Consider the following 16,463-nt stretch of genomic DNA (forward strand, 5'->3'; position numbering starts at 1 on the left):
CAGGATAAGGCTGCATACAATGGATCCTTCCTCGAGACCCCGCATAACGGGAGCTTTGTGCACCGGACTACTTTTTTTTTTTTTTGTTGCTTCATCTATTCGTGCACTTCTGCATTCGATATATGTTGGTTTTTGTATGTGAGTGCAAACATTGTAACTGGTACAAATTGGCATGCTCATCGAACTTTACTGACACGGCTCCAGAGGAGTCCCTGTCCGAGAAAATTTCGGCAGCATCTCCCCTGTATGGTGGACAATCTGAAACTTTTCTACATCTCATATACCTCAGCCACAGACGGCTGGAATAATAACAGTAAATAAAATCAATCACCACGCAGTTTATATATGTATTCAGCCTCTGGCTGTCACAACCACGCAGTTAAGATAATTAAACAGAAAGATAATACTCTGACTCGAAATCAACCCTACTCAACTACACTCGTAAAGCCCAAATCCGATTTTTCTTACCTCTTCTGCCGTCCAGGCAGGCATGTAGTAGTATAAAATCGAAGACAAATCCATCAACGAGACAAATTATATAATATCTAAGTATTCAACATCCAAATCCAAATATAGTCAAGTGAGAATCAAAAACAATACAAACGATAGCAAATAGCTGGAGGTCTGCAGGGGACTAGCAACTGGAACTCCCTCCTGACAGCATCAACCTGAAAATAACAACAATGGAGGCGGGGTGAGTCCAACACTCAGCAGGTACAGTTGATATGCAAAGTAAAGAAATAACACCTAGCACTAATCATGCGTACAGTCTCCTGATAAAGATAAAGGTAATTACAAACCGAAGAAGACAGGAGAGAATCTGTACTAACCAGGACCCGGTAAAAGGACAAACAGTCCGAAAGGTATAGAAGACCTGTATGCATGTCAATCAAGGTATCCAAGCAATGTGCAGCATATAAGTGCAACAAACACAAACACAAACAATAAATGCATCATGCATATGATGCCAATGTCATGGTCACCCCTGACGCCAGTCAGCCGACTCACAACAACAGTGGGACCGAGTGGGTAGGGCTGTGACAACCGTGCACTCTGCATCACTACTCCTGATGAGTGACCGAAGTGGACGGGATGCTGTCGGAGTACATACATACTCCTACCCCAAATCATAAATGGGGGAGCGCAATGCTCTCATCTCCCGGTACGGTATGACGGGGAGGGATCTCTAACGTGCTACACGCTGCGTCACACTATCCATGAGCGGACCAACGGAGCACCGGAAGAGCCAAACTGACGTGCTACCACGCTGTGTCCCGCTACCCATGAGCGTCACAACAGAGCACCAAACAGTGATGAAACTGGCAAAGTGCTCGACAATAAAGGAGCAATCAATCACTCAGCATGCAATCATGCGAATGGTGAATGTCACTAAACATGGTAATATACTAAACCAATCTCTGGACATATCATAATGTGCACCAAAGCGAATGAATCATATCAAGGTATCTGATCATATAAGGTATCAAACCTAGGTCCTGACATGGTAAAATATGGTTATATCACTACCCATGAGCATGTGGAATCAGGTACATATCCATACAAGATGTAAACAAACAATCAATCAACAGGTAGCATGTATTGGGCAGTGATTAACCGAAACAAGTAAGAAACACAATTAATGCATCTTGTTAATTTATTTACTAAGCATATCAAAGACAATAAGTCAAAAGTACCCGCCTCCAAAAGAAATGGTCCAATCAATCCAGATCCGGACGTCGAGATACTCGTCTCGCGTCAAAGTCCTGTGAGATCAATGTGTATATTTTTATTTAGCTACAATTATCATAAATAGCTAAATGAAATCTCTAACCCTAAATTAGGACAAACCCTAATCAATATACACAACCTCAATCTACTCATAATCATCCATCCAAACAATCGAATCAAAACCATATTCTATAGCATGTATAAAATGCTCTACACCTTACCTCAAATCAACCGGATCAAGAAGGAGGAAGTGGTGATCGACCACAGCTACTTTCCACAGCAAATAACCTACTGTTGACGCTGGAACCAAGCAAATCCACAGATCTCAACAGAATGGAACAGAACCTCCTCTCTGCTGGATTCTCCCCTACCATTCGGATCAAGGTGAGATCAAGAATACCTCAGAACATCATAGTAACCAAAACTCACCTCACTGATCTCAACCATACCTACCCAATTCTGTGCCAAATCCCTTCCTCTCTAAGGATCGGCAGAAGGCTCGGCAGTATACTGTGGGGTGGCGCCGTGGAGATGGGTGTCGCGGGCTGAGGTTAGGGTACAGAAGGGGCAGTAGCGCCGGCGGTTGTGAACCCACACCAGGGCACACGGCTGGAGGCTAAACTCGGGGTGGCCGGCGCTAGGCCTCGGCCGTCGGCTGTGGCGGCGTTGTCACTCGGCGGAAACGGCAGAGCAAAGCAATATAGCTAGGGCAGAGGAGGAGAAGGGTTCGGCTAGGGCAGAGAGCGAAGCCGCCGGAGACCTTGTGGCTGATGCTCGGCGTCGGCAAAGGAGAAGATGTAAGAGGAGAGGAGGAAACCGAGAAGAGGAAGAAGAGGAAGTGGGTGGCGGCGAGTAATAAACCGCCGGACCGGCGGTTAGGGCAAGGGAGGAGGAAGGTGTCGGGCTTGCGGGAGTTCTCGGCGTCGGGTGCACGGGAAAAGAAGCGAAGGAAATAAAGAAAAAGAGAAAACAAAAATAAAAAGAAAAAGAAATTTAAGAAATAAACATTTCCTCGCTTAAATGGGGTAGCCCAAACAGGCTTTTCCGAACCCCGTTTTTGTCCCTGTTAACTCGTCCGTACGAGCTCCGAAAAATTTCCGAAAAAATTCCAAAAATTCCGAAAAATTCCCTTATTAATATTCGCCTATTTTCCGGTATTTTACATTCTCCCCCACTAATAAAAATTTGGTCCCCAAATTTCGTTATCTACCATCAGCAAGTACTAACAACAGATATAGAGTATAAATGCTGAACGGTAAATAAATCACATACCTCATGTAAAAAGATGGGGATATCGAGCTCGGATAGTATCCTCGAGCTCCCAAGTAGCCTCCTCGTCCGAATGATGCTGCTATCCGACTTTAACCAGCCGGATAGTCTTGTTCCGCAACTGACGCTCTTTCCGGTCGAGAATCCGTACCGGAACCTCCTCATATGTAATGTCAGGCTGAACTGGAACTGGGATATCTGCCAGCACATGCGTCGGATCAGGTACGTATCTCCGCAGCATAGATACGTGGAATACATCATGGACGCCTGACAGGGACGGTAGTAGTGCCAATCGGTAAGCTACCGCTCCGATCCTCTCCAAGATCTCGAAAGGGCCAATATAGCGCGGAGCTAGCTTACCTCTGAGGCCAAATCTCTTCACCCCTTTCGTGGGTGAAACTCGCAGAAATACATGGTCACCAATAGAAAACTCTAGTGGTCTGCGTCTCCGATCAGCATAACTCTTCTGACGATCCTGCGCCTCTGACATCCTCCGTCTGATAGTACGGACCAACTCTGCATCCTACTGAACTCTATGAGGTCCCAACAACTGAGCCTCTCCAACCTCATCCCAAAGGACAGGTGTCCGACAAGGTCTACCATACAACGCCTCAAACGGTGCCATCTGAATAGCCGAATGGAAGCTGTTGTTGTAGGCAAACTCTACCAACGGCAAATGGTCCACCCAACTGCCTCCGAAATCCATAACACATGATCTCAGCAGGTCCTCTAAAGTCTGAATGGTCCGCTCTCACTGTCCATCTGTCTGTGGATGGAATACAAGGCCTGCTGCAGACTCTGCCAGAACCGAGACGTAAACCGTGGATCTCTATCCGAAATGATACTCAACGGAACACCATGTAGTCTGATGATCTCCCGACAATACAGATCTGCCAATCGATCCAGGGGATCAGTCCTCCGAATCGCTAAAAAGTGCGCGGATTTGGTTAATCGGTCAACGATTACCCAAATCGCGTCATGGCCTCGTCGTGTCCTCGGCAACCCTACCACAAAGTCCATGGTAATGTGATCCCACTTCCACTCAGGAATAGGAATCCGCTGAAGTAATCCTGTAGGTCTCTGGTGCTCAGCCTTCACCTGCTGACAAACAAGACATCTAGCTACGAAATCCGCGATGTCTTTCTTCATACCGTTCCACCAATAGGAACGTCTCAAGTCTCGATACATACGGGTCCCGCCTGGATGGATCGCAAATCGAGAACGGTGTGCCTCCTGTAATAACTCCTGTAAGACCGGATGAGACTGAGGTACGCATAATCTGCCTCGGAAGAATATAATACCCTCTTCGTCTCGTGTAAACTCGGTCTGCTGCCCAGAAGCTATCTGACTGCTAACAAACTACAAATGCTGATCACTGGCCTGTGCCTCTCGGATCCTCGTCCTGATCGACGACTGAGAAACCATGGTAACAAGAATACCCTGCTCTGTCGGTCCCTGTTCCTCAAGATCTAACTCCGAGAAACTCTGAATCAAGTCCATGACTGAAGTCCGGTGGCAAGCCAAAGTCCCTCTGGACTTCCTGCTGAGTGCATCTGCAACCACATTAGCTTTCCCCGAGTGATAGCTAATGGTACAATCGTAGTCCTTCAGGAACTCCATCCATCTCCTCTGTCGGAGATTAAGCTCCTTCTGAGTGAAAATGTATTTGAGACTCTTATGATTAGTGAGAATCTCAAATGTGATACCGTATAAATGATGTCGCCAAAGCTTCAGAGCAAAGATGATGGCAGCTAACTCCAAGTCATGAACTAGGTAGTTCTTCTCATGCTCCTTCAGCTGACGAGAAGCATAGGAGACTACTCTGCCGTGCTGCATCAGAACAGCGCCCAAACCCTGAAGAGATGCGTCGGTGTAAAGTACAAATCCATCCTCTCCAGAAGGTAAAACCAAAACTGGAGCCGACACTAATCTCCGCTTCAGCTCCTGAAAGCTGGTCTCATAATCCTCGGACCATATGAACTTCACGCCTTTCCAGGTAAGACGTGTCAGTGGCATAGCAATACGCGAGAAGCCCTCGACAAAACATCGGTAATATCCGGCCAATCCCAGAAAACTGTGGATCTCCTGAACTGACTTCGGCTGCTCCCAACCGGTGACAGCCTCGATCTTCTGAGGATCAACTGAAATACCTCTGCTAGAAACCACGTGTCCCAGAAAACCAACTGAGGATAACCAGAATGCACACTTGCTGAACTTCGCGTACAGCTGATGTCGTCGAAGAATCTCCAAGACTGTGCGAAGATGCTGTGCATGCTCCTCCTCGGAACGAGAGTAGACCAATATGTCATCAATGAAAATGATAACAAACTGATCCAGATACTCCAGAAAGATGCGGTTCATCAAGTCCATAAACATCGCTGGAGCATTGGTAAGCCCAAATGGCATTACCAAAAACTCATAATGACCGTATCTGGTACGGAAAGCTGTCTTCTGGATATCAGAATCTCTGACTCTCAACTGATGATATCCGGATCGCAGATCAATTTTAGAATACACTGATGTACCTCTGAGCTGATCAAACAAATCCTCGATCCGTGGTAATGGATATTTATTTCTGACGGTCACTGAATTCAGCTGCCTGTAGTCAATACACAACCTCATGGTGCCGTCTTTCTTCTTGACAAATAGAACTGGAGAACCCCATGGTGAAACACTAGGGCGAATGAATCCTCTGTCTAAAAGCTCCTGGAGTTGAACCTTCAGCTCGTTCAACTCTTTTGGTGCCATACGATACGGAGCTTTCGATGTCGGCGCGGTTCCCGAAATCAGCTCAATAGCGAACTCCACTGGCCTTCTGGGAGGCAAACCTGGCAGCTCCTCTGGAAATACATCTGGGTACTCCCGGACAACAGGAACGTCGGAGAGCTGCGAACTACTACTGTCCTCCGTACTGATCAACGACAACAGAAAACCATGACAGCCGTGAGACAGCAGCTTCTGCGCCTGAATCGCCGAAATAATCGAGATACCGTCGTCTCTGATGCCAGTGAAACTCCACGAGGGTTGGTTCGGAGGCTGGAAGGTGACCACCCTCGTCTGGCAATCAACGGTAGCATGATAAACTGACAGCCAATCCATGCCAAGTATGACATCAAACTCGACCATCTCCAATACTAGAAGATCTACCGTAAGTATCATGTTGCCAAAGTCTAACGGGCAACCTCTGATCTCCTGGGTGACTTCTAAAGTATCACCGGACGGTAGTGAGACAGTCAATCGCTGGGGTCTGCAAGTGGGTAATCTACCAATCTCCCGCATAAAGGTACGGGATATAAAAGAGTGCGAACTACCAGTATCAATCAAAATATCAGCGGAAAATGCATAAATGGAAATCATACCGCGGAAAACGGATCCGTCGGCTCGCTGCGCATCCTCCCTGGTAATCGCATGAACTCGTCCAGTCTCTGGCGGAGGAGGAGGAGGTAACGCTGCCAGCGGCTGCTGCGGCTGGGCAGAAGCCTGCCACTGAGGCGCTGCTGGACTATGTGCCAGATAAGACTGAGAGGATGGTGACTGATACTGTGCAGCTGGCTGGGACTGAGTCTGATACTGCCCCTGAGTCGGATAATAAGGTCCTGGAGCAAAACTCTGGGGTGCTACAGAAGCACTGGAGTACTCCTGTCCAAGCATGCCAAATGCTGCTGCGGAGGGAGCTGCTCCCTGCTGACGCTGTGAGGGTGTGAATCTCCGCCCTCCTCGTCGAGACACTGACTGACTAGACTGTCCCCTCTGCTCTGACCCTCCGGAAGCCGTGTGCTGAGCCTTCAGCTGACAATCTCGGCTCTGGTGCCCAGGCAGTTTGCAATAAAAGCAAACTGACTGTTCCAGAGTGCAGGCTGAAGTGATGTGGTCTCTGGAACCACATCGGAAACACTGTATATCGCTGGTGGACTGTTTCCGATCCTGCCGAGGAGACCGGAAACGTCCTGAGGAAGACTGTCCTGACTTCTGAGGCCTACGAGAAACCCCAGAAGAACTCTGACTTGATCGTCTGCGACTACTCTGATGTTGTCCTGTCGCCTGTGTCTGCTGGACCTGCCCTGACGTCTGACCCGTATGCTTTCTTTTCCTGTCCGGATATGCTGTCTGCCGAGCTAACTCTATCATCAAAGCTCAATTCAATGCATCAGAGTAAGATGTAATCCCTAATCCGGCAAGCTGTACATGCAGATAACCATCCAATCCCTGTATAAACTGCATCATGTGAGTTCTGTCCTCCACAACTAACTCTAGACAAAACTGAGCCAACCGGAGGAATTCAGTATTATACTCGTCAGGCGATTATTCCGCGACTCATAAAATCTCGTCGAGCCATCGATAGGGAAAGAAACGGCTCTCAAAAGCCTCTCTGAACCTGGTCCATGTGACGTTGCGCTCACCAATAATAGAACGCTGAGTAACCCACCAGGCATTAGCTTCATCCCGTAAATGGTAAGCAGCCAGCTCTGCTTTCTCCCACTCGGAGCAAGCCATATAGAAGAAAGTCTGCTCCATAGTCTCTATCCATGACAGAGCCATACTCGGATCGAGATCTCCGCAGAAAAGAGTGAAACGAGTCTTCATCGACTCAGCCAGTGCTGGAATCCTAGCTCGTGCAGCGACAATATCAGTGAGCTGTGTCGGGACGGAATAAACCGGAGGAGGAACTCCCGGTGCTGCTGTATATACCGGAGCATAAGCCGTCGGTGGTACTGTCTGGGGAACAAAAGTGGTGGCAGCTGGAGGTACGGTAGGTAATGGTACCGGATATGGTGCAGCTGCTGCTAATGTAGGGACTGGGGGCACAGGTGCCACTGGTGTCGGGTACACTGTAGGTCCAGGTGGCGGTGGCGCCGAGTACGTCGTAGGCTGCTCTGGAGCAAATGTCGGGTACGCTAATGGTACACCTGATGGTACCGAAAATACGGTAGGAGTGGATACCGTCGGTGTGGCCAAAGTAGGTATCTCTACAGGAGCTATCGGGGTTTGAGAGCCCGATACTCCCGCTGCATCCTGAGTCTGTCCCTGACTGACAGGCTCACTAACAGTGGGCATCTCTGGCATATCCAGAGATCCCGTGGTCCTCGCACGTGGTCGTCCAGCACCACGTCTCGCAGCAATACGAGTAGATCGTCTCATATCTGTTAAATTAAATTACAGATATAAATACCAATATAACAAACATAAAATAACAACATACCTATTTGCCGTCTGGAGATGTTCCGTCGCTGTCCAATCCCCAATTTGACCTCAAAATTCCGAACGTACATATCGCCAGAAATCCAAATAAATCAGAAACGGAAATCCGAAACATAACCATATCGAAAATCCGATAATGCCTAGTTTGACTCGCAAACCCGGCTAACCCAAATATCCAGAATACCAACTACCGGTATTCGATAAATCTCCAGAACACCAAAAGCAGGTATCATAACCCGCTCTGATACCAAATAAATTGGTATCAGATAAATCACGAAAATCCAAAAATACAAAAATCCAACAAGTAACGCCAAACTTGGCGCTCTGATACCAAGTAAATAAATTGGTATCAGGTTATCCCAAACATCAAAAATACGAAAACAAAAGATTGTATAACTGTGCTCTGATACCACTAAATTGACACGCCCCCAGAGGAGTCCCTGTCCGAGAAAATTTCGGCAGCATCTCCCCTGTATGGTGGACAATCTGAAACTTTTCTACATCTCATATACCTCAGCCACAGACGGCTGGAATAATAACAGTAAATAAAATCAATCACCACGCAGTTTATATATGTATTCAGCCTCTGGCTGTCACAACCACGCAGTTAAGATAATTAAACAGAAAGATAATACTCTGACTCGAAATCAACCCTACTCAACTACACTCGTAAAGCCCAAATCCGATTTTTCTTACCTCTTCTGCCGTCCAGGCAGGCATGTAGTAGTATAAAATCGAAGACAAATCCATCAACGAGACAAATTATATAATATCTAAGTATTCAACATCCAAATCCAAATATAGTCAAGTGAGAATCAAAAACAATACAAACGATAGCAAATAGCTGGAGGTCTGCAGGGGACTAGCAACTGAAACTCCCTCCTGACAGCATCAACCTGAAAATAACAACAATGGAGGCGGGGTGAGTCCAACACTCAGCAGGTACAATTGATATGCAAAGTAAAGAAATAACACATAGCACTAATCATGCGTACAGTCTCCTGATAAAGATAAAGGTAATTACAAACCGAAGAAGACAGGAGAGAATCTGTACTAACCAGGACCCGGTAAAAGGACAAACAGTCCGAAAGGTATAGAAGACCTGTATGCATGTCAATCAAGGTATCCAAGCAATGTGCAGCATATAAGTGCAACAAACACAAACACAAACAATAAATGCATCATGCATATGATGCCAATGTCATGGTCACCCCTGACGCCAGTCAGCACACAACAAGGGACCGAGGGTAGCGACAACGCACTGTCACTACTCATGAGTGACCGGAGGATGTCGAGTATACATACTCCTACCCAAATCATAAATGGGGGCAATGCTCTCATCTCCGCTATGGGAGGATCTCTAATCCCCACACTACCCATGAGCGGACCAACGGAGCACCGGAAGAGCCAAACTGACTTGCTACCACGCTGTGTCCCGCTACCCATGAGCGTCACAATGGAGCACCGAACAGTGATGAAACTGGCAAAGTGCTCGACAATAAAGGAGCAATCAATCACTCAGCATGCAATCATGCGAATGGTGCATGTCACTAAACATGGTAATATACTAAACCAATCTCTGGACATATCATAATGTGCACCAAAGCGAATGAATCATATCAAGGTATCTGATCATATAAGGTATCAAACCTAGGTCCTGACATGGTAAAATATGGTTATATCACTACCCATGAGCATGTGGAATCAGGTACATATCCATACAAGATGTAAACAAACAATCAATCAACAGGTAGCATGTATTGGGCAGTGATTAACCGAAACAAGTAAGAAACACAATTAATGCATCTTGTTAATTTAATTACTAAGCATATCAAAGACAATAAGTCAAAAGTACCCGCCTCCAAAAGAAATGGTCCAATCAATCCAGATCCGGACGTCGAGATACTCGTCTCAAAATCCTGTGAGATCAATGTGTATATTTTTATTTAGCTACAATTATCATAAATAGCTAAATGAAATCTCTAACCCTAAATTAGGACAAACCCTAATCAATATACACAACCTCAATCTACTCATAATCATCCATCCAAACAATCGAATCAAAACCATATTCTATAGCATGTATAAAATGCTCTACACCTTACCTCAAATCAACCGGATCAAGAAGGAGGAAGTGGTGATCGACCACAGCTACTTTCCACAGCAAATAACCTACTGTTGACGCTGGAACCAAGCAAATCCACATATCTCAACAGAATGGAACAGAACCTCCTCTCTGCTGGATTCTCCCCTACCATTCGGATCAAGGTGAGATCAAGAATACCACAGAACATCATAGTAACCAAAACTCACCTCACTTATCTCAACCATACCTACCCAATTCTGTGCCAAATCCCTTCCTCTCGAAGGATCGGCAGAAGGCTCGGCAGTATACTGTGGGGTGGCGCCGTGGAGATGGGTGTCGTGGGCTGAGGTTAGGGTACAGAAGGGGCAGTAGCGCCGGCGGTTGTGAACCCACACCAGGGCACACGGCTGGAGGCTAAACTCGGGGTGGCCAGCGCTAGGCCTCGGCCGTCGGCTGTGGCGGCGTTGTCACTCGGCGGAAACGGCAGAGCAAAGCAATATAGCTAGGGCAGAGGAGGAGAAGGGTTCGGCTAGGGCAGAGAGCGAAGCCGCCGGAGACCTTGTGGCTGATGCTCGGCGTCGGCAAAGGAGAAGATGTAAGAGGAGAGGAGGAAACCGAGAAGAGGAAGAAGAGGAAGTGGGTGGCGGCGAGTAAGAAACCACCGGACCGACGGTTAGGGCAAGGGAGGAGGAAGGTGTCGGGCTTGCGGGAGTTCTCGGCGTCGGGTGCACGGGAAAAGAAGCGGAGGAAATAAAGAAAAAGAGAAAACAAAAATAAAAAGAAAAAGAAATTTAAGAAATAAACATTTCCTCGCTTAAATGGGGTAGCCCAAACAGGCTTTTCCGAACCCCGTTTTTGTCCCCGTTAACTCGTCTGTACGAGCTCCGAAAAATTCCCGAAAAATTTCCAAAAATTCCGGAAAATTCCCTTATTAATATTCGCCTATTTTCTGGTATTTTACATTTACAACCATATTCGACTCGGTGGTCGAGAACAACTATCAGCTTTTTATGGTAGAAAGATTGATTTTGGCAAGTGCCGAAACATATGTGAAAACTTACAAGGAAGATGAAGATGATCGGAGTCTAATAAATGACACAAAGAATAACAATAACAACTGTCAAATCCCTGTTTATACCATGGACAATGAGGGAATTGATCGATAGATTCAAGATTTGGCAAATATTCAGATATATGGTCGAACAATAAATGCGTGGGAATGGAACTGCTTTAAACATCTAACAAATTGAGTTCGCATGTGGATTTCTTATCATTTTCATATGGTTAGAGAAGATTTCTAGTGATTGACTTGTATCTAAAATGTTTTTGTTTTAGTTCTTGTAATGTGTGTTGTAAAATCAAAATGATTGAGACAATAAGGGTTTTAGATGTGATGATATTAGTTCTACATCTTCCCAATGTTGTCTTGTAATGTTAAGCTAGTCTTAAAAATAATTAACCAGGCTGAGTAACGTCGAGCATGGGATGACCGACCCGGTCCCACCAAAGTTTTCCACCGGACACCAAGGTAAATCGGGAAGGGCTCGCAGCGGGCAGCCTAGAAGGCTAACATCTTTTAGTTGCGTGCCCCATTTAGAGGAAAAATTTCTGCAAATTCGCCATAGCTGAGGGTCGAACCGTGGGTGCCTGGGTGATAACCTAGATGCCTTTCCGTTGCACCATAGCCTCGGAGGCTCCATGAATAGGTTGATTGAACACTAATGGCGATGGGATAAATCTCGCGACTCAAAAGTATTCTTCAGCATTGCAAATATATACATTCATCAAAAATCATTAAATCAGACATCATAACTCAAATCCTCGCTATAATATTCCTATCAAATTAACTTACTTTTAGGGTGCAAATCTTAGATTTGTCAGTATCAATACCATAAAAAAATGCATGATTTGAGCGAACCAATTCACGACGCGATAAGGCATGCTAGAAGTAGTTCAATCTTTGATATGGTGGGCAAAAATGGACTCATTGCTTGTACTCAACCTATCGAGATCATCTAATGGCAAAGATCTATTTGTTAGAGGAACTCGTCATTAACTTGTTAACTTCTTGTAATATATACAAAGAACATCTCTATCGCCAACATGGTAGTTAAATTCTAAGAGATTATTAGCTTTTTGGTTTTATGACATGTATACGAATTGCAAATATAAGTTTGTAACATTAAAAAATAATGGAAATTCTAAATTTATATGGCTTAAGTTAATTGTAAAAAAAAACTTGCACTCAATAAATTAAAACTATTGTAAAGGTAAATGAATGATTCAAAAACCATAAAGATGCATTCTAAAAAAATCAGCAAATTATGAGGGATAACAATATATTTTTTTTCTATAACAATAAGAAAAAAAATCAAAATGATAGAAATTTCTAATTTAACTGATCAAATGAGATCTAGAAATAACATCATAATTTTATCTTTTTTAAAATTCAAATACAATTTCCACTATCTATATATTCGATAACAAAAATAAATTAAACATTTATGAGAAAATTTAGTGTTTAACTCGATAATCATTTATTTATATTTATTCGATATGAATTAAATAAATAAGCTTGATTAATTCATTAAAAAAATAAATAAATTTCTTAAAAACAAAGATTTTAAATTATTCAAAAATTATATTCACAAACAAAACTTGTAAACTATATTTATTAACAAACTTGTTGTTAAATTTGTAAATAAATTTTTAAAAAAAAACTGTAATATTAAACTTATTAATCAAATAAATAAACTTTAAAATATAAAAAATTTTATCAATCAATTTCAAATTAAAAATGTAATAATATCTAAATATATATAGATTTTGTTTGGCCTGGCATGATATATATTTTGTGTTTATATAAATTTTATAATAGCATACACATTGGGCTGGTAGCTGAGTTGTGTGGGTATATAGTAGAACTAGGAACAAAATTTCATTAAATTTTCTTAATAATTTATAATTAGGGATGCCAAAAATAAATCTGATCCGTAAATCCAAGTCAACCCGAAAAATATCCAACTTGAATTAGAAATTTTCATATTCAGATCGGAGGATTTTTAAGTTGTACTAGGATTGGATCGGAGTCCAGATTGACTAGGATTGGCCTAAATTTAGGATTTAATAAATCTTTTTAAAATTAAATCAAATTTTATTTTTAAAATTATGAATATCAATATTAAAGCTAGTATAATAATGATAAATTATTGAGATAAAAATAAAAAATTATAATAAAAATAACAAGCAAAAAATTATTTTTAATTAAGTTATTCAAGTTGGTCGAATTATTTAGATTCATATTTAAAGATTTCGAATTGTATTCAGATTGGGGTTAGGTTCGAATTAATTTTTTTTTATAAAATCTTTGCTTCAAGCCGAACTTTTATAAAATCTTTGCTTCAAGCCGAATTAATTGGTATTCGAGTGATACAGGTGTTTTATGTGTTTTATTCCCTAAGGATTAAATGTCCTCCCTATTAGAAAGTTGTTTGATAAGTGATTTATCTTGGGCGGAGTAAAATCATTTTTTCTTACCAAATTAAAAAAAAACACTAATTAAGTTATTTCGATTAAATTGAATAACTTAAAAAAATTTAAATTTTAATTAAATTATTTCAAAATTTCATCTAAGAAAACATCAATTTATTCAATTCTAATTTTAAAATTTCTTATTCATTAAATTCAATTATTTTATGTGTATTGTATTTATTTTTAAATATATAAAATTTTAAGATTTAATTTCATATATTGTAATTAATAATTTAAAATAAACTTAATTAAATATAATAATTTAATTTAACTTGGTCGGGTGCGCCGAACCCCTACAATAGTGCAACATAGGGATGACACGCAAAGGATCCAATAGCAAGCTACTGTAATGATCCCTCCCCAAAGAAAAATTAATTTAATATCATAGTGAACCAATGGTCCACATATCAGATATTAAACTGATAAGAACAGATACTACACTTGATCTTAGCCAAAAGGCCGAGAAAGGTATGAATGAGAAAGTGTCATAGCCTCTTCTTTTATAGCACTAGTTCCACTCCGTCAATCAAAAACAAACGATATGGGACTAAATTCTAAACCCTAAACTCTAAACTCCACCTAGTATAAAAGGTCATTACAGTTTTTTTTGTTTGTAAATAGAGGCGAGAGTACAACTCCACATGGTATAAATGGCCATTAGAGTTTTTTTTTTAAGAAGAGGTGAGAGTACACTGCAAACCGTGATCTTTCTCATGTCTCCTTCTCCTTGGCCGTGGAAAAGAAAGGAGAGTCTTGTTGCTTGCGATTTTGTTCTGGAGGCAGTTAAGGTTTGTTGCTTCGTCGCTGCAGCTGCGTCGACGAGCAGGACATCTCCTTCGTCGATCACCCTCTCTCCGCCTCGTTCCCTCATCAACTAATCAAATTCTTCGGCGAAGCTGTTTTTGGGTTTGATCCCCCGATTCGCTCGGCTCGTCACTAGTCAGTTTCAGATGTCGATCCTATAGGAAATGGGAACGTTGGAACATGTCCACGTTCCCCACTACTCTTAATGGAAAAGTCCATTATATCCTTGGGTTATTTTCCTTAATAAGGAGTGCATCCAAGGATCATGGGGAACGATTCACGGTGTAGAGAAAGAGACAACAAGAGAGTGAGGAGAACATTTGAGACGGTGGGATTTGGTTCGTGGAATTATGGAGAGCTTTCCAATCCTATGATTGCTCTTCCGACAGCTAGTCCAATCGTCGCCGATTGTAGATCTGTGGGAGATCGTTGTAAGTGTTTACCATTTTAATTCGTTTTGATTCATGCATTTAGTGTATCAACAATGGTATCAGAGCACATAGTTAGATATAAATGCATGACAAATCTCCTGTTTAAAATTGCTACCCCTTCCTTTTGCTCTTGTTTGCTGCCGCTCCGATCGATTTTGTTTCCTGTTGCCAACACATGGAAAGATAGCATCCATGTTGCGAACTTCCCCAATTGTCAACGTCGTAGGCCTTGAGGGACACCCACGGAGTCTGCCTCTGATTTGGGCGGTGGCTGTGCTCATGGCCACCACTCGCAGAGGCCTTGCGTCGTTAGCATCGGAGGGCTATCGCCAAAGACTTCCCCTGGTTTCTGGGCACTAACATTATTTTTTGCATGTTTTAGTGTGTGCGAGATCAAAGGAAAACTTTTTCTCATAGTAAAAAGTCTTATTCCAATCAATAACCAAGTCACCATTGCCAGCATGCCCTCTTTTCAATTTTCAAACATGATCAATCGTACTGTCACATATTTTGAGGAGGAAGTCTCAATTCATGCATCTTACTCTTGAGGTTTTGGTGGTTCTCATTTGATATGTTGGGTTCATCCTATTGAACTCGTTTTGTTTCTTTTATATCTACTTGCAATAGCCTGGAGGGATGAGATGTGGAAAGTCAATCTTACTTTGGCCTTTGTGCTTCCTTCTCCCATTGCAAAATATTTTAAAGAACTTTGTTGCCTACTTTCCCAACTCTGTTGCTTCCTGGTATGAAAGCGCCTTAACATGTTAGTTAATCTAACCCGCAAGCTAATGACCCCTCGAGTTATTCTCCTATAGTTCGGGCCCTTCGTAGACCGTAGGGTTAGGGTTTTCCCATGGTCTTTCATTTGGCCTGTTCTTTCAGTGATCTATTTATTAGTTTGACTGAACGAGCCTATTTATCCAAAGCATTGGTCTGGAGTTAGTTCATGATCATCGAGATGGTAACAACATTGTGCTCTCGGTACACATCCCAAGCGTGCCCTATCATTCTGCCCTCATTGCATATCCCAAGCGTGCCGGATAGGGCAGTAAATGAACCAATGGTTCAAAAATAAGTTTGGTGCTCAATTTAATATGGAATTATTTATGTTCGTTCAATACAACACAATTTTAATTAATTGGACATGCTTCAAAAACTTATGAATAAATTTGAACAAGTATATTGGTGCATAATGATCATCAATAACTTTTTTATAAACATGTTAAATAAATAAAATAAAATAAAATAATTAAATTTAATAAATAATTATATAAGTTTCAAACAATAAATAAGTTTGTTCTTGTGTGATAGTACAACGGTAGGACACTTTTATAGTTTCCCAAATATTTAAGGATAGAGTTTAAATCTCGGTGAATTAACGGATGAATTTTCTCTAATGGACGATTGATCTAAGA

At 42.5% G+C, this 16,463-nt stretch overlaps 1 non-coding gene and 1 pseudogene across 1 annotated transcript; one reads left to right on the forward strand and one right to left on the reverse strand.

The window, feature by feature from the left end:
* The window catches only part of LOC122037660, a 123,595-nt pseudogene that overhangs the window by 91,599 nt on the left and 15,533 nt on the right, over positions 1-16,463 (forward strand).
* Positions 14,089-14,285, reverse strand: LOC122037724. Its single transcript, XR_006127731.1, has one exon. It is a non-coding gene; the product is annotated as a U2 spliceosomal RNA (small nuclear RNA).

This window comes from Zingiber officinale, unplaced genomic scaffold, assembly GCF_018446385.1.
Source record: "Zingiber officinale cultivar Zhangliang unplaced genomic scaffold, Zo_v1.1 ctg72, whole genome shotgun sequence".
In the NCBI taxonomy this organism is placed as follows: Eukaryota; Viridiplantae; Streptophyta; class Magnoliopsida; order Zingiberales; family Zingiberaceae; genus Zingiber; species Zingiber officinale.